Source organism: Protopterus annectens, chromosome 11.part0, assembly GCF_019279795.1.
Source record: "Protopterus annectens isolate FY-2018-M chromosome 11.part0, PAN1.0, whole genome shotgun sequence".
NCBI lineage: Eukaryota > Metazoa > Chordata > Ceratodontiformes > Protopteridae > Protopterus > Protopterus annectens.
In genome coordinates, this window is record NC_056745.1 from 1,532,756,624 (window position 1) to 1,532,782,394 (window position 25,771).

The following is a 25,771-nucleotide window of genomic DNA, read 5'->3' on the forward strand; positions in this document are numbered from 1 at the left end:
ACAATGCACCTTTTGGGATGTACCTAACCAGACACCTACAGCAACTGGTACAGGACAACAGTACCTCATCGAGAGGATGACAAGGCTCAAACAGATGTCATATGCTGCCCACTTAAAGGAAATCCAGCTGGACTCAGTGGCATACTGCCTGTTCAGAGGCAATCTGTGCGTGCCATATACAGCCATGTCCTACCCAGCATTAATGAACATGCTGCACCTCAGGGAATCAGATCCCCATACAGCCACATGCTCAGGAGACCTGAACCTCAGCACTGACATATATAGGACATGCTGGAGGGGCATATTCCTAACCAAGAGGCTCCCTTCACTCTGTAATGAACTCACACTACAGGTTAGGCAGAGTCCCTTATTGACTCTCTTCCATAGGAATCTGGATGAGTGGATGGAGATCATAGTTGTACCCCAGGTATCACTTCTATGTCACTGTTAAACAGAGGCACAGTATACTAACATCAGACAAGGGCATAGCAGCATAACATGTAATTGGGTGGTGAAAGACAAACACATTCTACTAGGCTTATCACTGCCCTATGGCAAATAGCCTAGTATGAACCTATGAACCTATGTGTACTGCTATAGTACTTCTGCCATATGTTGCATGTGTGTGTGTTGTGGGGGATGCACAGGTAATGGCCAGATATTTCTGCACAGGCGACATGTCTGAAACACTCTGGGTGTTCATCCCTACATACTGGATGTGTGTTGCCATCCAACCCTGTGATGTGGACACACATTACTCAGCCTGGATATACATATCCCAAAAACACCACAAGCACAGTACACTACCTTGCTATGTATGCATGTAATTACACAGCTATTCACTAGTTATGACTGTGATGCTATCCATGCAGCCCATTGGGCCAGTGGAAGCCACAACACACACTGCTGGCCTCTTTGCATATGCTTACCACAGACATCCCACATACTGCATGTACTGTGCACACACATATCTAACCCAGAACATATGCACACCACTTATTTATCCTGTCCAGTGGACTACAGATACAGGCACATTGTATAACAATAGCAGGAGGCTACTGCAGCACAGGGCATATTCACATGAAGGCAAGGCATCTGTGGTCATCAGTGTTAAGATGCTTCACATTCACCAAATGCACAGATATTGGCAACATTGTTGCAGACAGTTTAGGTGCAGGTACCCCCCCCATTCTCCTACACATGCGGTATTAGTAATCACAGATGGCTGTAACCTCCCTATCCTCTCACATGTCCAGGTGAGGGCCACCCTCAACATTGCGGAACACATAGCATCACTGTTACAAAATGGTATCCCTGGATGTGTGCTACGTTCACCCCTGGAGGACATAGCACCACATGACAATCTGATATTACTCCCTGGCCATACTACAGGATATGTACCTGAACAGTGCCATACATACAGAGTGGTCCCACACCAATGAGGAGTAACCTCTACTGACCCTGGTACCTACTGCATCATATGCACAACTGGCCTTGTGTTCTAAGCTATGGAAGTTTCAAGTATGGGCAACATGTACAGCAATATTACATATGTATATATTTCAGGACTATGTACACACAACCTATCTCATGGACATAGCTATATATAGTGAACTATGATACATTTGGAGGTGTCACGGTAAACACAGTATTAACCTGCTACTTTGCATTACCTGTGTTTGTGGCAGCTGTTGCTGTGTCAGTGGTGCTGCTTGCTGCTTGCTGTTTGCTGCTGCTGCTGCTGGTTTTGCTGCTGGCTGTTTGTATATTTTTTCTTCTCTCTCTGTCTCTCTCTCTCTTTTTCTCATTAGGTTTGTGCAATGACTGTATTGCATGTGTGGAGTGTGGGTACTGAATGCTTTTGTAGGTATCTGCATAGGTCCATGTGATGGCCTCTGCACCAATTGTAAGGCAGCATTGGCTAATTGCATACAGCCAGTTTTGTACTGATTGCATGTCTCACTGTGATTTCAGGACAGTGCTATAAAAGGGTATGTGAGATAGGCGTTGCCCTTTCAGATTGTAGGGGCGTGGACCATGCTGGTATGCTGTTGGAAAATGTTCTGTGAGTGTGAAGGTTAGTACATCTCTCATGCTTCATGCTGTGTTGTGAATTCAGGTTTTAGCATTTCTCCCACCTGTTCCCTGTAGTGAGTGTGTATGCATACTGACGCCTACGACTATATTTCATATGTATTGCTATATATACATATGTGTACATATACATACTTTCATATATGTACATTAGCTGACAATATTGGGTACAAGCTACTAATTTGCAGGGCTGTTTCTGTTAACACTACACTAGTATGGGAATCCAGTAATTGGGACAGTGAAAGTCTACCTGACATGCTTTGGGTAGTACACATACTATATTGCCTTTATCTTCATTCCTACTATTACATGTTCCACTTATTTAGCACTATATTCCTGTATGAGAGTCATGTCTTGCTGGTAGGTCATACAGACTAGTGTTACAATGGTCTTGTGGTAGGGCCTACTAGTATGCTTATATTTTTCTTTCAGATTGAGTACAGGGTCTATCAATTAAAGTGCTGGAGGCACCTTTCAGCAGTAAAGGGGTTAGTAGGTCTCACAGGAGTCAGGCTGTGTTGCATATTCTGGCTGCTGCATTTATCTTCACTGTTTCCTGTAGTGAGTGTGTATGGATACTGACACCTACGACTATATTTCATATGTATTAATATATATTTATATGTATGTATGTGTACATATACATACCTTCATATATGTACATTACCTTACATTATTATGTACAAGCTAACAATGAGCAGGGCTGTTTCTGTTAACACTGAACTAGTGTGGGAATCCAGTAATTCAGCCATTAAAACTCTACCTGTAATGCTTTGGGTAGTACACCTCCTATATTGCCTTTATATTGATCCCTACTATTACATGTTATATTTATTTTAGCACTATGCTCTTGCATGGCAGTCATGGCTTAGTGGTAGGTCATGTAGACTAATGCTACCAAGGTCCTGGGTTTGAGACTGGCAGTGGGAATTTATTTTTCTTTCCAAACTTTCAAATTTAGTACAGGACCTGTCAATCAAAGTGCTGAAGCCACCTTTAAGCAGTTAAAAGGGTTATTAGGTCTCACAGGGGTCAGGCTGTGTTGCGGATTCTGGCTGCTGCGTTTATCTTCACTGTTTCCTGTAGTGAGTGTGTATGGATACTGACACCTACGACTATATTTCATATGTATTACTATATATTTATATATATGTATGTGCACATATACATACCTTCATATATGTACATTACCTTACATTATTATGTACAAGCTAACAATTGCAGGGCTGTTTCTGTTAACACTGAAGTAGTATGGAAATCCAGTAATTTGGCCATTAAAACTCTACCTGACATGCTTTGGATAGTACACCTCCTATATTGCCTTTATATTGATTCCTACTATTACATGTTATATTTATTTTAGCACTATATTCTTGTATGGTAGTGATGGCTTAGTGGTAGGTCATGCAAACTAATGTTACCAAGGTCCTGGGTTCAAGACTGGCAGTGGGAATTTATTTTTCTTTCCAGACTTTCAAAATGAGTACAGGACCTGTCAATCAAAGTGCCATAAAGGCACTTTTAAGCACTTAAAACCAGGTCTGCGCTTGTTTGCGCGGAGCTCACGCATGCGCACTGGCGGTGAGCTCCGCTAACACAAGCGCACACCCGCGCTATTTTCTTTGAAAGAAAAGAATAAGGGGTGACAGGAAAGTGGTGAAAAAGGGGTCACAAAGAGGGTAAAACAGTAGGGAAACAAGCGTGGGATTTGCAGGAGGGATGTAGGTAAGGCCCATAGATGCCCATGTCTTTAGCAGCAACAGCTGTGTATTTCCATGTATTTTGGTGAGACATTTGAAACCTTCCACCCCTGAGAGAGGTGTCAGGACAACATTAAAGTTTGTTGTAAAGCCAATTGTAATTAACAGTTTCAATGTCAAGCGGACATGTGTGCGACATGGACAGCTATGTATGGGGCGTAATTTTTTTGTGGGTACAGAGTGCCCTTTTTTTTTTTTCAGGTGAGAGTGGTATGTCAGGTGAAGGAAGTCGGTATAGCTGGGGAGGTAGGTTGGGTAGGTTAACAGACAAGACAGACAAGATGCATACAGGGGCAGTGTATGACACACATGGGGGGGTTACACAATTGACGGGGACGGAGGTTGGGATATCCAAGACGCATGAGCCCACAGATGGCAACAGTGGAACTGATATCCCCACCCATAGGCAGTTGCCACTGTTCCTTCACAGCCCAGGACGGGGCTGTGCTGGGGGCTGTGTAGGTGGGGCAATGGGCAGGGCCGTTAGCTGTGCCACACGAGCCTCGAGCTGGCGTAGGGGCCCAAGAACGGAGTCTTGGATCTCCCTTCGCACCACAGACCGGACACGTTGGAGGGTGAGTGGACTAACTCCTCCGGCCACGCTTGCAGAGGGGGGACGAGCCCCATCCCCTGCAGCGCTTCCACCCGAAGGTGGCACAGGGCCACCGGAGGAGGCTCCGGCCTGGGCACTAGTGCCAGGTGCAGTCGCCAGCTGAGGTGGGAGAGGTGGGTCTGCTGGGACCTGCCTTCCCAAGCGTTCTAGGTTTGTGAGTAGTTATGTTAGTTTGGGTTAGTGGCATATTATTCCATTCAGATTAGTTGTAACAGCATGCATTGGTATTCCCATTAAACAAACACCCAGATATTAACACCATTGAACAAGGGGCATATCAATATCACATGCATTATTTGAACGGAAATACACAATCAAACAACATGCAGGGTTGATTAATGGCAACAGGCCATCAGATTTGCAGGTATGAACAGGGCACATGCACAAACAGACATGCATATATTTTTGAAACGGACAAATGTTCATGGTTAATGAAATGTTCATATACCAATATTTAGTGTGTGTTTTTATTTGGAATTATAGGGTTGGGTTGAGATAGAAAGTGATGACACATTCATAAGTTACACATTGATATACATTTGTAATAGGTACACAATTAAGTTGAGGCTGATGTTTCAAAATTATTTTTATTTGACTGTCATGCTAGACCTGTTACAAATACATCACTATCCTACTTATTTTGAATTTGATCAGATACATCATCCTGCTACACTTTGATGACAGGACAGGGGACAACTATGGCTGTTTAGTCTGTCAGATAATCATTCATTCTATCTGCAAATTGTTTACTGTTATCACCATATACAAATTTTGGCCTAGACATTCCAGATTCTGACACACTGACATCATTTTGGGATGTTAATTTGTACTTCCCACATGCATTTAGTTCTGTAGAAACACACTGGGGCTAATATATTCAGGGGTTATTACTACTTTATTTATTCATACATGACCCTTTCTGTCACTCTCACACATCCTGCAACTTCACAGTTCAGGTTGGTACTTCTAGGCTTTGTTCACATATTAGACCGGTGGTGATTCAAACACTTTCCAACAGCCTCACTTCTGTCATGATTCAGCATTTCAACAGGGGATATATCTCACATGTGACTACCTCAGATTCTGAAGCTGTACTCTTGAGACTACTGCAGGTTACACTATATTTAATTAATGGTGGGACATCTGTATTACAGCACTATTTATTTCTATCAATTATATTTCCAGTTACACTTGCATACTGATGAACTTGTTGCAGACATACCTGCTGACTTTCAATTTTTGCTTGCACATTATATTACTTTTAATCAATACACTGCAGTGTTCTGATACATGCTACAGTATAATATTTATTTACAAGTACTGGGTGGGGTTACTAACCTGCATGGTGGCGCAGCTGTGCCAGCCTACGGGCATGCGTCTCGCGGTTCGCAGAGCGGACACCTGTAGCTGTAATACGAAAGAAGTAATATTGGACTACACATCTCCATGGTATCAGCTAGTTGAAATCCTTACATACATAAGTAAAATGTAACTTATTAGTGGGGCGTTGGGCATATCCCGGGCCTCCTGGATCCATTCGGTCAACTGGTCTTGCTTACATCGCTTCAGGTCCGCATGGTGGTGACAGACCTGCTCACCAGTGCGTGGAATGCCAGTAGCACTGGTCAGATCATGAGCCAACTGGTCCCATGCCTCCACCCTGTACGCTCCCCATGAGACCTGACCCTGGATGAGTTGGGCCTCGTGATGATGGACTAGGAGCCAGACCATGTATCTGGACTCCTCAACGCCCCAACGCTGTGCTCAAAAGCAATGTCCCTCACCTACTCCACTCATTCTGACTGCAGGTCTGTTCTACAATTGGTTCTGCTGTGTATTCCCGCCCATGGGGCTTATATATGCCGCTTTTCCCGCACATTTCTGTGATTGGCCGTTTTGGAATTGTATCTACTTCACATAAACTGCTTTATCATGCTCCATTCTGGATTTTACCCTATGTATATGCTATTTCTGCATTTCTAGCTATTGTTGTCATGGCTTAGTGGTTTAGTACCTTGACTCTAGTGCATGATATCCTGGGTTCGAATCTGACCACTGATTTTTAATTTTCATGACAGAAATGAGTTGAGGACCTGTCAATCAATCATTCCAAAAGCACTTTTAAGCACTTAAAGGCAAATCTGCGCTCATTTGTGCGGAGCTAACGCATGCGCACTGACAGTTAGCTTGTGGGAGCGGTGCGCAAACGGTGTGCGCTAGGGTAAATCTTAATTGGCTAGTGACACACATGTTAAGCTAAGCACAGCTAGTTGCAAACAGTTTCAGCCTGTTAAACTGCTGCTTAGCAACGGGCATACAGTTTGCAGCTTTTTAAACACTACTCAGCTACGGGCACTCTGTCTCACAGCAGCTTAGCTATCAGTACCTTTCTAATTGATTTTATTATTGTGTTACATCTAAATATATGCTCCATTTCATTCCATTTTACAAAAGGGTATACTTTTACATTTGTACAATACTGTCAGGGGCCTTTTTAGTGCTTATTTACAAAAAAAAAAAGGTTGTTGTGTGGGCTCGAACCCTGCCTGCCCACTCTTAATTCAGCAACTCTACCGCTAAGCTATTTCTTTTTGGCTTACTTTGCATCTGTAGTTCTCATATCCTTCTCCACTGCCTGCTAACTGCAATTGCGCTAGTAGCACACCCGCGCACACGAGTACACACAGTAGCACACATTTACGGGGTTTAAAAAAAATAAAACAGTTTTTATTTTCATTTTATAGCATCTGTTCACTTTGTACACTGATGGTCTGTGGGGGAATGTGTTGTGTAGTGTGTTTATTTACATTTCCATGGCCTCTCTCGTGGCTGTTTACTTTCAGCCATTCTACACCTCCGGGGGCGTGTCCGCATGCAGGGCTTGGCCTACGGACACACCCCCTACTCTCTTACACAGACCGTGTAAGAGTTACAGTGTGATTCAGCATGCCTCATGCACCTCATGCATATGCATGACATGCTGACATCACACCGTTTAACTGCAGCCTCCGTGTAAGAGTTATAACTCTTACACGGAGGCTTCGTGAATCTGGCCCAGAGTCTATAAATAGTCTGCTGGATTCAATAAACTCTGTGTAGGCTTCACACAAAGTGTACACAGAGTGGTTGGTGCCATGAAAGCGCTCACCTCTTTTACTAATAAAGCTGTTATTCTACTTTTACTATTACTAGGAATCTTATGCTTAAATCTCAGTTTGGTGACAATAATATGAGTAATAACTGTGTGAACATTTTTAAAAACCAAGTAGCTATATTCCTGTAAACAATGCTGCTATTGAGACATTCGAAAAAGCATGTATAAAAAAAATATATAAGATGCATGATAGTGGTATTTTTAAGAAATGCTTCTATAATTTAAACAGAGAAGAAAAAGAAGCTTTGGAGGTTTTGTGTAATGATCGCTCCATCGCAGTGAGACAAGCTCATAAAGGTGGTTCTCTAGTGGTGATGGATTATGTTTTTTATAAGGAATCTATGCTGTCAATGTTGAATGATGACATTTCTTATCAGAAAGTAGATATTTAACAGGTGCACATAAGCAGTATGTTAGTATACATGCATTATTTGAATGCTTGCAGTATTGAGTTATTAGCCAAGACCTATTCAAGTACGTCATAGTAGACAAACCTGTTCTACCCATCATACAAGGACTCCACAAAATACATAAACATCCCAGAGTGCCCTCCATGATACCCATTGTATCAGGGAGGGGCTGGTGTACTGAGCCTTTGTCCATTTTTGTGGAGCATCACCTTAAAACTGTGTTGAAAAAGAATGTATATATATATATATATATATATATATATATATATATATATATTAATTGATACAAAAGTTTTTAAAAGATCTGTATGCATTTTGTAAGAGTATAGCTGTGGAGGATAGATGGCTCATGATTACATTGGATGTGAACTCCCTATTCACAGTCATCCCTAATAGTAAAGGTTTTGAGCTCTTCAAACAGTATTTAATGGAAGACGAAACATATGCTGTACAAGTTATTGACTGTTAATGGAACTGATATTAGAGAACAATATCTTTTTGTTTGAAGGAAATTTATATAGACAAAAGGATGGCGTGGCCATGGGCACTTCATGTGCAAATGGCTACGCAAATATTGTTATGGTTATGTGGGAGAAATAATTCCTACTCACTGAGATGGGAAGGCATCTGAAGTTCTACAAGAGATTTATGGATGATCTCTTTATTTTATGGGGAGGTGATGTAGCCTCATTTCTATCATTCTTCCACAAAATAGATAATAGTAAATTCCTTAAATTTTCAATGAAGCATTCCTATGATGTTATAGATTATCTAGATGTCAGGATACTTCAAAAAGATAGAGGTGATCTGGAAACTGAAATCTATAGGAAAGAATGTTATAGGAATAGCTATCTCCATAGACAGAGCATGCACCCGAGACCTATATTTAAGAACAATGTAAGAGGCCAAGGCCTGAGAGCATCAAGACTCACAGCTAATGAAAGTAAATATGAGGAAGAGATCAAGAACATGAAGGAAAGGTTCATACATAGAGGGTACAGTGAAAAAGAGATACAACAGTCATTAGTGGGTGTATCTGAGGCAAGGGAAGGAACAGGCAAGCCATATTTTTCAGATATGGATACCATGATGGAGGAACTGTTAGTCAGAAACCTATGAGAGTACAAGTATCCTACTCGAGTAACATTAGATCTCTACAGGAAGTATATCGAAAAAAATGGAATATACTATGTGCTGATGATGATGTTAAAAGGCTGATAGGTGAGTCCCTGAGATTTGCTTTTAAGAATAAAAAATCTATAAAAAGATTATTATGTGGATCACAACCCATGGAAACAAGAATAGAAAATGCAGTCAGATATGGAACCTTCCCCTGCAATAAATGTAATTACTGCACCTTCGTTGACACTGGAAGTAGATTTCTACATTCAGATCTAAAGAAGGAGTTTACCTTCAGAATATTAGCTAACTGTAACAGTATGAATATTATATACTTGGCACACTGCACAGTCTGTCTTGCCTTCTACGTTGGAATGACAATACGAAGGCTGAGAGACCGGATGAGGGAGCATATATATGATATCACCAGAGAAATAGAGACAAATGCCTTAGCCAGGCATGTAAGGGACCATGATGAGACACACAAATTTTTACTTTTAGTAATAGATAAAGTCGATACCGAAAATAGAGGTGGAGATGTTAGGAATAGAATAGAAACTAGGGAACTAGAAAGGATTATAAGGCTACAAGCTAACATTGGGGTAGGCCTGAATGACAAAATTAATATTAAACCCATTCTTCTAAATAGAGATTTAAATAAATAGTAAGTAGTACCCCCCTCCCCCTCAACCTTTTATACTTTTTTATACTTCTGTATATTTTTATACTTTTATATTGTATGTATTAAGTTGTATGATGTGATATGCTGTTTCTATTGTCAAGCTGTTTTTAATTTTAAGCTTTTAAAATTTTTCACACTAGGTATAAAACTTTTTATACTAGGTATATGGTTTTAAGGATTAATTGGGTAGTTGATGGCAAAGATACACTTGGTATAAGTGTTGTGTTTTACTCTTCTTTGATTGTCTGATGAAGTGGCTGGTGCCATGAAAGTGTTCACCTCTTTTACTAATAAAGCTGTTATTCTACATAGCTGTGGCTGCTAACTCTTGCTTTGTTTTTTACTGTTCATTTCATTGTTGCTGGAGGTAACTCTTGCCAGCACCATTTGGTTTTTACTGTGTACACCGAGTTTACATGTTTGCATGGTGGGCAGCAGTGTTAATTACATATTCATGCCACACACCACGTTTAAATGTAAACAAGCACAGTTTTGTGGCTGGCAACAGTGCCAGGAAACTGTGTAAAACAACACAAGTAGCAAACCTGTATACAGTAAAGCAAACTATATTAGCGGGATTTTGCAAAATGTCACAATGATTCTCAGGAATTATTATATAGTAATGTGTATGGTCTAAACACAGCACAGGACAGTGTATACAGTGCAGAGTATGGTGAAATCACTTTCCAGGCATTCTGCACAAAAGTTGAGTAAATGATCTATAAAGGTAAATGGAGTGTCATTTAAAATAAACAGTTGGGGAAATGTGTGTATTGCATAGGGACACATAGATGAATTGTAGGAATGAACACAGGGAAAGAGAACAGGTGAAACATGGTAACATGGAGCAGATGAGGGCATGTAAATGGAAGACAGTTGTAGCAGGAACACTGATCACATATTAACATGGTATAGTACAGACTTCACAGTGAGAATATATATTATGTGACTGTCAGACAAGTTGGCATAATAATGGAGAAGATGTCTTTGTGAGATAAGCATCTTGACATGATCAGTGGAGAGGACATCTATCAGGGATGTTATATACAACTGGTGTTGGGTGCATATTGTGAAGCTGTGCAAACTGATTTGCTTCAATATGAGAGAAGTGTCAACAGAGGTCTCCAATAAGTGGGACATAGTTACAGGCCCATGGGCAACAGTAAAAGAAGTACAAACAATCATGGACAATATTAGAATAATACCACCAGTAATCCCAGGTCTCTGACACAACATATTTGATGTTGAGTGATCATAGGTGGTTCTACATGAATATACTTGTACAACTATTATGGCATGTCAGCAATCTAGGAGGATAATCAAGCACACCGTCCTGACACTGTAATATCTGCTGGAGATGTTAGGAGGGACACTGCTATACATGTATGTGGCATTATGATCACTACAATATATATATATATATATATATATATATATATATATATACATATAAATGGCACAATCCACACTGTCATGAATGGAACTCATGCCATCAATGTTGGCAAACAGCTATGTATGTACTCTGTGCATCAACAGAAGAGGTAGCTGGTATAACACCCCCATGGGTGTTCCATGCCATCAGACAGTAATGCTTATACAACAAAATAAATACCTAGGTATGACCAAAAGATGTGTAAATGCTCACTATGGCAAAGGAGTTACACTTCTGTTACACATCATTGGAATATCTGTAGGGAGGTACATTAAGAAGGGTGCATTGTACTCAGTTATCGGTGTGATGAAGGCTGTGAACTAAGGAGGTATTATGGCTTTTGATGTGGATGTCCTGCACATACTCTAGTTGTGTTACATACAAGGGAGTATTCACCATTGTGGCCACATTCTGGTGGACGTTCCACATGCCACCTAGACCAGGACACAGATCACATACCAAATGGTCCACTTATGGGGTGTGATGTCTGCATCACCTTGGTTTGTGCATTTGTTTTCATAATGTAACAAATCCCCCATGTTTTTTTTTTCATCTCATGTGTTGTCATGGCTGTGGTAGCAATCATTGTTGTGTGTTGATGCTGTCTGTATTATACTAATATCACAGTTGGAGTCAATGATTGCACACAATTTGTAGTCCTCCAGGCAGCTGTTTGAACACAAAATGAGCATGTCATTCTTAATGTCTATGACTTATATAATGGACAGGAAAGGGCCTAGCAGATAGCCCTGATTTAAAGACCTGATCACTGGATCAGAGATAAATGTCACTTCACACATTTCAGCACATTTAGATGCCATGTATGTAATCCGGTGATCTACCCACTTGGTGATATAGGTGTTATGGCCACATCTGACAGAACTGAGTGAATACCTCAGTGTAGATTTGTGTCAAATGTCTTGGACTGGTCAAGCTCCACAGGATGATTGTGTTATCATCAAGCATGCCCCCGATGACCTCTTTCAGGACATCTAACAGATGTAAAAGACATGGATGTTTCATGAACAACTCACATATGTCTGTTGCACACAGCTGTGATATTACTAGTGTCCATATAGAAAAGGTCCATGATTTCTCATCAAGAAAATATAGACCACACAAACCATGCCATGATGTATGTGGATAGACTGAAAGTCTTCTTACTGTAATCTGTATCATGTAAGATGAGGTGACTTGTGCCTAGCCTACAGGCCAGTGTCTGACCCTGCCCTGATGGGAATACTGCACATCTGCAAATCTGCTATAACTGATGACATCAGCAGTGTCTGATGAGGAGAAAATGCTAATACCAGTGTCTCACATGCTGGTGTAAAATGTTCTCTCTAATGTCAAGCAAATGCACAAACACACACACATACACAAACACCCCAGTTGACTACAATGAGAACAGAACCCCTACCAATCTAAGTGCACTGACTAGAGAATGCATTACTTTACACAAGTGACACAGCTTAACTCTGATGTTGAGAATGTCCGACAACAGTTTATAGGTGATGACATTAGCAGTGTCTGGTGAAGAGAAAATGCTAATAGCAGTGTCTCATGTACTGGTATAAAATGCTCTCTACAATGTCAAGCAAGTGCACAAACATACACACAACCCAGTTGACTGCATAGGAACAGAACCTCTACCTATCCAAGTACATTTTATTTATTTATTTATTTTACATTTGTTGAACGGGATGGTCCGACTGGATACATGTCCATTTTCAGTGGAGGCCCGGGGAGAAAAGCTCCACATTGTCAGTAAGTTACATACATGTTACATAATTACATATTGTTTCATTTAGTAATGCAGCTGAGGAGAAAAATATACAATTTATATAGTGCAACAAAACAGTCTAGCAATAGCAATCACAAAATACAACAGATCTTATACAGATTTTTAAAAACATGTTAGATTAAAAAAAACAATAATAGCGTTTGAGTTTAGTTACTATACGTTGTTCTTGTTTGGAGTTACAGGTTCCTTCCCTAGGTTGTCCTTTTAGCAAAGGTTTAAGGCCTTCCAATTATGGTCAGAAATTTGTCGAGGAAATATAGGGTTAGGTCTTTTGAGAATAAAAGTTTAAAGTTTTTGAACTTGGATAATCCTGAGGAAAAGTATGATCTTGGTTAATTGAAGAGGAGCTAATCTGGGTTAGAGCACTGGCAAAGCCAATGTGACTTAAAATGAAGTTTTATACTCTTTTTGAATTGGTCTACGGAGGTAGTAAGAGTGAGGTTGTAGGGGAGGGAATTCCATATTTTTCCAATGGCATTGGCAAACAGAGTATCATCCCCTGAGTTATAGGATTTGATTGTTTGGATAAGTAGCCTGTTTGATGAGAAAAGGCAGCTTAGATTGGTGTAAGGCATAATTAAATTTTTTAGTGCAGGAGTGTTATCAGGTTGTTTGAGAATTTTAAATGCTTCTATGAGTTGGTTCAGCTGGAGAAGGTTTGGTAGTTCTAGCCAGCCGAGGATTTTTAGGTTAAAGCAGTGGTGAGTTCTATAGGGCATACCAGTTGCAAATCTGGCAATATGATTATAACAACATGAGAGTTTGTTTAGGTCAGATTTGTTAAGGTTAGTAAGCATGGGAGAGGCGTATAGTAGGGTAGAGAGAAGATGTGAGCTGGCAATGGCCACTTTGGCAATTGGAGTTAGGAAAGATTTTATCCTGTACAATGACCCGAGTTTCTTGTTAATGGTTTTAATGGTATGGTTAATGTGCATATCGAATCTAAGTTTATTGTCAATGGTAACTCCTGATAGTTTAGTATAGGAGTCTGGGGAGATGATAGTCCCATTGTTGGATTGTATGGCAAAGGATATAGGAGAGGGTTTATGGGTTGGATTGAAGAGTAATAGTTTGGTTTTGTTTGGGTTCAAGATCAGATGACGCCCTGATAGCCAGTTTTCTACTGTAGTAAAAATGTGCTGGGTTGTAGATAGTAGGTTAACTGGAGATGTATTGGAACTTACAAGTGTAGAGTCATCTGCATATTGAATACAGGTGGCCTCGGGGATGAATGTATGGAGGTCATTAAAAAAGACTGAAAAGAGAAGAGGTCCTAATATGAAGCCTTGAGGAACCCCTATGGTATTAAGTAAAAATCAAACTTGTGTCTTGTCTACATTGTGTGTACATTGACTAGAGACCTCTGTATTTAAGACAAGAGCCACAGATCAAGTTTGACTTGGATAGTGTCAGACAACAGTCTATAGGTGATGACATCAGCACTGTCTTGTTAGGAGAAAATGCTAATAGCAGTGCCATACATGCTGGTGTAAAATGCTTGCTGCAATGTTAAACAATGTGGACAAACACAGACACATACACGCATACACACCAGCTGACTGCAGTGAGATCAGAACCCCTATCTAAGTACACTGACTAGAAAACCCAGTACCTTATGCAAGTGACATGACAAAGGTCTGACTTTAACAAGGCTGCAGGCCAACTTATGTTGGATGACATCTGCACTGGAGACTGGAAAGGTAATGTTGGGAGGTCTGCATGAAATGAATGTGTAGGCATGTACAAGTGTGAAAATATTATCAATCCATGCCATTGGAGTGGTAACCTTTGGATGCACTCTTATGGTCCCCTGGCTAGATAGACACACACACACACACACACACACACACACACACACACACACACACACACACACACACACACACACACACACACACCTCCCAGTTTACTGCAGTGAGAAGAGAACCCCTGTTTATCAAAGTGTACAGACTAGAGAACGCAGTACTTAATGCAAGTGCCATGACACAAGTCTGATTTTTACAAGGCTGCAGGACAAATTATGGTGGACAACATCACCACTGGGTGTTGGAGAGAAGATGTTTGGAGGTCTGCATGAAATGGATGTGTAGGCATGTTCAACTGTCAAGATATTTCAAGTTCTGCATGTTACCATATTGATGAGTGTGCAGTGTGTTGTATGTGGCGGTTGTGTTCAAATGTGCAGGTATACTGTAAGAGACAATTTTACTAACTACATATAAATAGGTGTTCACATTGCTACAAGTATTTGAAAATCTGAATGTGTATTGTCATTCTGAAGATGTGCATGGTATATAACACAACATTTGTTATTTATTTACATAGTGTAGTTGATATAGTTTTGAACAAATACTGAGACACCAAGGTTGCAGTACATGGGGGACGGATACACATGACTGCATTGTAAATATATGACATTTTCTTCGATGCGGCCAACATTTTTCATGTTTCTACATGTAGTTTCATGACAAGAAGTCTAAATGGGCAATAAACAAAAGTAATACATGTGATTCTTTATTTTGCATAGTGGAAATTGGAGCAGCAGGCTTGCACAATGACTGGCAAAGTGTTTGTGCAGGAAAGATACACAGTTCTGCTGCTTTCCCTGTTTGCGCATAGTTAAGCAGTGCAAAAATGTGAGTCTTATTGCTAATATTATGAGAGTTCACAGTAATTAGTGTATGAAACACACCTACTGCTCACCTGACTCAGTGGCAGCAGGTGTAAATCCATTGATACATTTATTTTGGAGCCCAGATGATATAGCATTCAAATCCAGGTTTACGTAATACTTTTACATATGTAGTGATAATGCACTGACCTTACTCTTAACTTTTTTTTTTTTACTTGATGTAGTATAATGTTTTTAAGTGGCATTAAGCAGAGGTAAGTGCACTAGGAAAAAGAAATTCCCCATCACTTGGCATTGGTGCACAATGCCAACATATGTGCAAATACAGAGGCCTCAAATTGAAGGGCTACATTACTATTTTGGTACTTATGTGTGTTGTGTGTGATTATATTTTTGACCAGCTGCTTTTCTTGGTACTTTGTCTGCGTGATTCTATTTTTGACCAGATTATATGTGTTAAAATGGGGTATATAGGAAAGTGGTGAAATGGGGGGGGGGGCAGGGGGAAGAACAAAGGTAAAACAATATAGGAATGTGCAGGAGGGAGGAAGTAAAAAAACATAGCTATCCATTTTTTAACAGTATATACTGAAAATACGTATGGAATATTAGCTGAATTTAGATGTTACCTCCACAAAGAGGGGTGACAACAAAACAATCATCTTGTATAACCAATTGGACTAACTCAAGTGTGTCAAGAAGATATGTGTGTGAAATGGAGAGCTATGTATGGGACAATACTTTTGTTGTGGGACAGGTACCCAGTTCTGTTTATTAACTTCAGTAAGAGATGAATGCTGGGTAATGGGCGTTATTTCTGGGACAGGTAAGTTGGGTATGTGAGGACGCAAATAAACAAAAAGGACAAACAAGACAAAACACAGAGATGGTGAGGGACTCAAAAGGTGAGGGACACCAAGGTTGGGGTAAGTGAGGAAGCAGCACAAGCTTATGCCTGTTAAACATGGAGACAGTGAGAATCTAGTCCTCTCTCACAGGACTTTCATCACTGTCTCCTTACTCCGCTGGCTGCTGTAGTACTTGATGTCTTCTCTTCCTATGGACCATGAGGGAGAGAAGCCTCTCCATCTATTTAGGTGTATACTGATGGTGCTGTGCATGACCATACACACCAACCGTGGCATCTCCTGGCAGGTGACGAAATTCCCACCTCCACCAATACACCTAGAGGGTACCACAGCACCAGCTGGTGGGGTAGTACTATCTTAGGGTGCAGGTAGTGCAGGGGCAGCAGAGGCATTACTGCCAGGCTGGGTCACAGATGAGCTGGGCATCAATACTGGAGATAGTGGAGCAGGGGCAGGCTTAGCCACTGGGGTTGGCTACCTTGCTGTGCTGCAAAGTGTTTAGTGATTTGTTACAGATGGATGACATGGAGTCATTCTGATGATGCATAAAAAATAAAAAACAGAGGTAAGGATTGGGGTGAGAGAAAAATAGATAAAATTAGCACCATCATGTGATCACAATTATACAACTTTTTTTATCTGAACTATTATATTTAAGTATACATCCTATCAACTATGGATTGCTCAAGGTAATCCTTGCAATGTGCATATAGGTTCATAAATGCGTACTAGGCTAACTGGCCTTGTGGGCCATTTTAATTCTAGACAATTACTCCATACGATAATCAAACCCTGCCCCTTGTGTTTGTAAGGTTAGCATCTTAACCATTACTGCATGTCTCTGCACATATGCTTGGTCCAATTATGCAGATTACAATTAAGAGTAGGGCATTTATGCCACTTGTATACAGTTTAATGTATGTTATACTAAAGAAATGCAGTTCTGTATAGTTGTTACTTATGGCATTTGAGCCCATGACCTCTTACTACAGTGTTACACTTCACTCCTAAAGTTGGTTTGTGCTACTGACTTATCCATGCATACTTACTTTTACAGTTAGGATATGCATGCTCACTTTGCTACTACTATATAGAAACAAAACAATTTCTATCTTCAGCTTTTAAAGCTACAATAATATTTCTCTTGTGCTGCAATCATACCACTCGCTTCCTTCAGTCTATCCAAATGATTGCCATGAGCCTGCCTATTCAACTCAATTTCAGGATTAGCTGAGAAAAGAAAAGAAAAAAAAAAAAACTTAGAAGAGCTTTATGCATATGACTCAACTATATTTAGCTTTTTATGTATTATAAATTCTCATTATTAGCATACTTATATAATGGTAAGATGTCACTAGTTTGAAACTCATCCAGCCACTGGTTGATTGTATCCCTCTTGTGCCTCTGTAGGTTGTTCAAGTGGTGTCTACATTGTTTTCCAGTGTGTGGGATGCAAATTGCACTGGATACAGCCTAACCAGACTATTCCAAACTGCAGACTTGTACTGGGAGCCAGAACAGTCCACCTTCAGAAGCCTTTGGCTTTGATGCCTTACCAGGAGACCAATAAATATTCTGGATTCCTGAAGACCCCACCTCTACTCCCTAAATTGGGCACCTTTCCCTCTAACATCAGACATATTTAATCTCAAAAGTAGAACAATGGCAAATAATGATTTCTCAGCAATTCCTTTTATCATGTTTACTGGTAGTGTGCAAACCCGAGCAATGATGCAAACCATGTTTGCTCAATGCTAAGTGGAGAGCAACAGTGCCAAAAAGGAAGGAAAGCATTTTTTTTTAAATTGAAAGCTTAATCTGACACTTGACATTAGTGTGAGGGGTGTCTGCTGCTGTAACTATTAGGTGATTCAACTTTTCAGACATGCACTGGGAGGATAAATTTCATTACCTGACACATTTAGTTTGGCTGTATGCACTGATAACATTTATTTTTAGTGTGTGGGATTCAAAACTATGCATAAGGAACAAAATATTTTATTCCACAGTGGTGATTGTCATCTCCACCACAGAAGAAGTGATTCTTAGACATAGTCATAGTGCATTCATAAATACAGATGACAGTTTGAGGTATTAACCATGTATGTGTGTGACCTGACAAGGTCCTTCTATGTTGATTCTTTTGTGAATGTGTCTTATTTAAGTGTGAAGGTCATCCAAGTCTCGATAGCAGAATTATACTTACAGAAACATAGTAGACAGTCTACCCTTACTCATACAACTTAACCTTCAAAACACAGTAATTGTGTCTTATACCTCCTACATATAATTCATAGCCGCTCCACTATTTATGATTATATGTAATGTGTTATAAGTAAGATTAAATATAATGTGAAATGGAACAACAGCAAAAATGTCTGGAATTTCCTGTAGTAGAAGATAGGACCATGTCTGTGGCAGCCTTACATTTGCACCTGATGCCACAGGACTATTAAAGTAACACTTTCATATTTTCTTGTTCATTACTATAATATGGACTGTCACATTAGTAAAAATATGTTGCATTGTCTGTATTAGAACCCAGGCCCATCTATATTATAGCCATACTCTTACACATGCTGCCACAAGAATTGTTAAATAATAGTTGCATAATTCCATATTCATTTTAAGTTCTGTGTGTTAAGTGCTGTGCAACAATAGTTACCATGATTGTGAGGTGCCCAACAGAATTAATAGAATGTATCCATTTTAAAATTTGGACTGTCTGTATCCTGTCTACATATGTTCAATGGCTGGAGGTGTTGGGCAAGCATGCTGACCACCGAGCTATGTCACTTAGTGGTGTTGAGAGATGGTAAACAAAAACTGCAAAAATGTATCCTTCTTGACCTTTACATTTTCCAGGATCTGTCTGCAAGTGGTCAATCTGATCTGATGAAGCTTGTTTGAGTGAAAGTGCTGATCTTTTTGACCGGTGTTCTTGTTTTTATTAACAATAAAACTTCTTGGAGGAGACTTTGTTTCGCCCTTGTTCAATTTTATTATATGCAGTCATTTTTATTGGTTTCTGAACAAGAGCGTTTATCTGGTGCTTTGGTGGGACTGTTAGTGATATTTCTGATTATTGCTTGCATAAATGCAGCTATGTCTTATCTCTCTGTGTTGTTGCTCATGCTTGTCTTATCTGAACAGTAATCTGAGACATGCAGTCTTAAGGCATTCTGTATCACTGTTCTTAAACATTGTGGGGATATTAAATGGCAGTAATATACAGTTGTCAAGACATGAAGGGGAGGCTGGATGTTACTGGACAGAAACTGTGAAATGTGTGCTGCTTACTTACATTTAAAACCTTGATGCAATTACTTCTACACTTCGCAAGTCTAACATGGCTGACACACCCACTGCAGGTAGGGGAATCTAAATTTCTGTTGTGTTTTCCTTCTCCCTACCAGTAATCATTCACAGTTGCAACCCATTATCAACAAACACAGAGGGAGTGCCTTCACTATGGTTACATCTTCTACACGGAGCCAAGTATTTGGGAGTCAGCAATTCTAATGAGTTCACTCCTCATTTGCATCTTCACCATGCACATAGCCTTGAATCTACACTTTGAAAAGGAAACCATGTCACTAGGGAACCTAAAGGAGAGGAGATGGGTTTATATCTCATTCACCCCAGAACAACTCAGAAAAAGCTGCCTGCTTAATTCCACCATAGGAACAACAGTGCTGCCTGAGCTCATTTTCAGAAAATCCATTTGTAATACCATACAGAAAACAAATGTCCATAACTCTTTAACTATAAGAGCTAGACTAAAAATATACATACGAAAGTTGTTCAGCAGACAATGACCTTTCCAAAAGTGTAAATGTTGATAGTTCATATCAATGTCATTATTAAATAATTGGAAAGGAATGCTGATATTGTGCATATGTTTACCTTTTCGGAAAAGTAAAGCACAATATCTTGGTCAATGTAAAATGTAGACCCATTCAATTTGTATTTAATTTGTTTGTATGAATGTCAGCTTTAAAATGATACATTAACCATTACCGTGTGATGCTCCTTTGCAGAGATATTCACAGAAATATGATTTTTATACTATTTCTCATAATTGATAAATAAACAGAGCATAATATCTCATCATCTGTAACAGGCAGAACTACATATCAGTGTACAAGTCATGTGCCTCAATGCCAGCTTCAAAATGATGCATCATTTGTGTCATCACCATGCTCCGTTGCAAAGATATAGGCATAATAATGAGAAGTATTGGAAATATATAACTTTCATAATCCTACAAGACTAAACAAACTCTGATGCCTGTAAATGTGTACAGCATACAGAGACATTTCTTTTACCATGTTGTAAGGAGCAACACTGTCTTCAAAATGGGGTATTACTTGGCACACTGACATGTTCCCTTGCAAAGTTATTTACCAAAAACAACACAGAAGAGGATATTACTTTGGGATATATCTGCACAGAAGACTACTGACTTTGATAAGGTATGATCATTCAGCTATATACAACATATGCTGAAATGTCAGTAAGAAAAATCTGTTTATATGTGTGTATGCATTTCATAAAAAGTGTACTGATGTTATTGGCATGTTTGTCATGGCATTTTACTTTCTCAGATGCACAGTCTTATTAACTGTCATTACAAGTGCTAATGTTACAACTATGTTTCTCTGTACACTCTTCTATTGTTATTTCTGTGAAATGAAAATATGTTAGCCTTCTATGATGGACCATACACACCTCTAAAGTGGTGCTAGCTATAGATAGACATGACTGACAATTACTTAAAATAGAATGTTCTGTGGTAAATTTGTATACATGTTTCAGTGGCAGTTTATTTGATAGCACATTTAGCATTTCACTGATGGTTTGTTAGCAAAATGTGTCATTTGGCTGTTGTTTGGTGGTGGGGAAGCAAAGTTACATTTCTGCTTTGGCACAAAAATTATTCACCTATTGTTACTCTCCTTGTTTTGGATCCAATCCTGCTCTGTGTGTGATTGTAATATGTTACAACCACACAATTCATTGTTGTTATATTTGAATACTTTGACTGTTTTATGTTTCTCCAGTGGATAGTAGTGAAACATTTTTACCTTTTATATGTTGTATCAAAGAAGGCCTTTTACTCATGCGATACTTATGTGTATTATCCTTCTTTTGTGTTTTATGTCACCTAGGATTATGGCATCCAGGCATCCCAGTCCCCAAAACACCCCCATTCGGTGACCCTGAAACTGAATTCATCATGGAAGGATGGAGGTGTCATGGTCATGGTGTCTTTCTGCTTGAGAAGGGACATGAGGATGTGTCTGGATGAATCCAAATTTGGCAGAGAGCTGCTGATGTGAAGGCAGTAGGTATTCAGAGCAGGAAATATGATCAGATGTGCCATAGGGCCACTGACATGATTACACTGGCCCAGAGGAGAGCCACAACTGACACCAAATGAAGAGTTTCTGTCCACTGTCAAGGATACAGAGAGCTCAATGGAAAGTGCACAACAGCATGTCATTGTCATTGGTGCCACTGTTTCAGGGAGAACATGTATGTCCCAGAAGTTTCCAGGTAGGCTTACAAATCTCAATTGTTAAATACTTCTTGTACAGTAAAATACTGACAGCAAAATGTAAGTTCTGTTTAACATTAAATTTGTGTGTGGGGGGAATAGTTGTAGATTGATACAGTTAACACCACATTCTGGTTGATTACACATAGGTTTGGGGTGGACGTGTCATCTATATTCTTGTTAAAAGTATTGTTAATGTACATATAAAGGGCAAAATGTTTTAACCCTTCATGCTACAGATCATTCTGATGATGGTGTCCTTACCTTTCTCTTAATTTCTTCAAAACAGTGTGCTACCATGTGCATAGTGCTACAAATGCATGGCGTTTGTGGATCATGTAGGGTTTATTGAATCTGTCCAAACTTTTAAAGAATTTTCTTAATCCATCTCTTTTTCAGAAGCATTAAAGATAAAATTAAAAGGAATACAAAGGCATTTTTGTCTGCAACTGTGGTCTTGGAAACTGAAAATTCAAAACAAGATCAGTTGAATAACATGCTGGAACTACATGAAGGTATATATGGCATAATCTTTCAAGCAAAAGCAGCAGTCAGAATATTGAATTCAGTTAAATATGTATATATACATATAGATGGATATAGCTATAAATACAGACATATGATATTGGTATACATATATATATATATATATATATATATATATATATATGTGTGTGTGTGTGTGTGTGTGTGTGTGTGTGTGTGTGTGTGTGTGTGTGTGTGTGTGTGTGTGTGTGTGTGTGTGTGTGTGTGTGTGTGTGTGTGTGTGTGTGTGTGTATATATATATATATATATAAAACTATAAGAGAGAGAGAGAGATGAATAAATGAGAGAAAGACAAGTAGAAAGATAGCAGTGGGAATGGGGGTGTGTGATTCATTTTAATTCAAAGAGATCATAAGTCTTAAAAAACATTGCATTTCTTTGCCTCCAACTCTTTTTCTTTCAAGGTCTTATTTTCTTTTACTTTGGCATCACTGAATGCAAAATGGAAATAAATAAATAAATAAATAAAATACAGGTGCAGACTCAATAAAGTCTACACGGACACAATAGCACACTGTTTTGCATTCAATAAGCTCCTCTACATGCCGTGTACAGCCACAAACATGGTATTGTTGTGGCATGCTAATTACATCATAAGCACCTGACTTGTATGCTAATCAAACAATCCAAGATGGAGGAGCTATTCAACAAGCTATAAAGCAATCATATATACTTGGTCCTGGTTTTCCCCATGAATTCCAAAACTTATTAGAAGGCAGCCGTGGAAACTAGGCTACATGGAAAGAATACTAGGGGCTGCTGTAACTCTTATTCAGGTGTATGTGCAGCAGGCCCGAGTCTATGCTACTGCTGCTGCTGTTAATGGACCATGGCCAAGAAGGAGAAGGGTGTTTAAACTCCATTTAACTTCACAATTTGCATGAGGTAGAAATTGTAGAGCACTACAGGATAGATGGAGACACACTACAGGAAGTCTGCAACCTCTGTCATCCTCAGCTGAGAGCAAGGGCAAACCAAGAGGAACTAATTGCAGTGGAGACTAAGGTATGTGTAGCACTTAGAATCTTAGCTACAGGAACCTTACAGAGACCACCAAGGGACATGCTGGGCATGTAAAAAGGCATCAGCATCCAGGATCCTCCATCAATTCCTGAATGCTATGCTACAGCATGCCAGTCAGTACATATATTTTCTTTGTGCACCTGAGGACAGAGCCAGAAATATACAGGAGTCTAGCATACCACCCTGAAGTCCTGTGTACCATAGACTGTACACATGTAGAGGTCAATGCACTATCTGGGGAACAGGGAAGGGTGTACATAAATAGAAAGGGCTACCACTCCCTTAACTTCCAGCTCATGCGTAACATTAAGGGAATCATCCTGAATGTTTGTGCAGGCAAGACAGGCAGTTACCATGAGTCACATATCTGACTCAACTGTTAACTGTATGAGATATTTACTGGAGGGAAATCCCACAAGTTCATTTACTGGGGAATGCAGGTTATGCACTGGAACCGTGGCTGATGACACCCATCAGAAATGCACACATTCCAACTGAAGAATACTATAATGAAGCACATGCTCAAACAGAAAATATTATAGAGTGTGTGTTTGAGCTACTGAAGTCACAGTTCCCATGCCTAGATACATGTGGGGTAGCCCTGCAGTACATTCCCTATATATGTGCTGAAATATTCACAGTCTATGCCATGCTTCACAAAATTATCCTAAAAAACAGCTTCAGCAGGAACAGCAAGGGGAAGGGCCACACATCAACCCACCACTAGCAAGGTCATCGCATCCACACACAAGTATGTATTCAGAGGGGGAACCAGTAGCCGCTGTGGATGTAGGCAGATGTAGGCGTGCACAATATGCCCTCGCACTGTCCAAGAGGCAATGGATACCACACACGCTCACCACCTAAGGGGCTAAAACCTTCATCCTATGCACATACATACAGTAGCATTGATGCCAGGCAATAATCCAATGTTTCCAACATTTCCTTACCAATGTAGTGCTGTGTACTGCTAGCATCAGACAAAGTCAGCCCTGAACTAATACTCTTGAAACTGCCAAATTTCCAAGTAAGTGCTGAACATGGAATAGAAAAGTAAATGTCTAACAATAAAAAGGACTGGTGTACCCTTGCATACTGTTACTTGATAATGTAAGTAAGTATATGGTGGGTGCTTTGAACAGCAATTACATCAAGATGTGACAGCAGTGACTTATGGGAATACAAGTGTCTTCTATCAACTAATAGGCCTCATAGTAAGGGCTTGTTGCTTTGGAAAACTACCTGGTTTTCATGATTTTTGGGAATTATTGTGACTGAGCTCATAATCGAAGTTTTAAGACCACTAGTTTGTCTTTTTTGTTATTTTGTTTTTTTGAAGATTCACACATTCATATGTCTAAAATGTGCAGATTTTCACTGAATGTCCACAATATGTACTGGCAAATCATTAAAGAGTGAAGTGAAAAAATAGTGACACGTTTCAGTTTCAGACTTCATGTCCCTCACAAAAAACATAAAAATAGTAATGCAAAACTTCTTATTCAATTAGCTGTCTAAGTTTGTAAGACTACAGTTTTTAAAAAAAAATCTACCCATTGCTGGGCCTTTGTCACACTTTTATTTATGGTTTGGTCCAGGTTTGTTGACACCTCCCCCACACTTTGGCTACGGCCAGAGTCAACAGGCATTGAAGCCAGAGTAACCTCACTACCCTGATCATGTGTCTCACCCTGCACCTGTTCAATACCTGATGGCTCACTGGAACGGGTATGCACAGGCCTACTGGCTATGTCTGAATTACAGGGGATGGCTGAATGTGAACCTCAGTGTCAAATTCAATCTCTGCACCCCCCCCCCCCAACTGTGCTTGTGTTTGACCACTATCATCATCAGAGTCTGGTGATATTCTGACATCAGGTGGTAAGAGTCCTACACTTCCACTGTTAGGATCACCTGTGATAATAAGCAACAAACACAGGAAAGAAATTAATAGCTATATTACTACAGTTTATTTTTTTTAAAAAACACAACTTTATTTATTTCATATAAAAACAAAACAAATCCAACAACAATCAATATACAAAAGTGCCAGTTCTCTCAAGTGTACATAA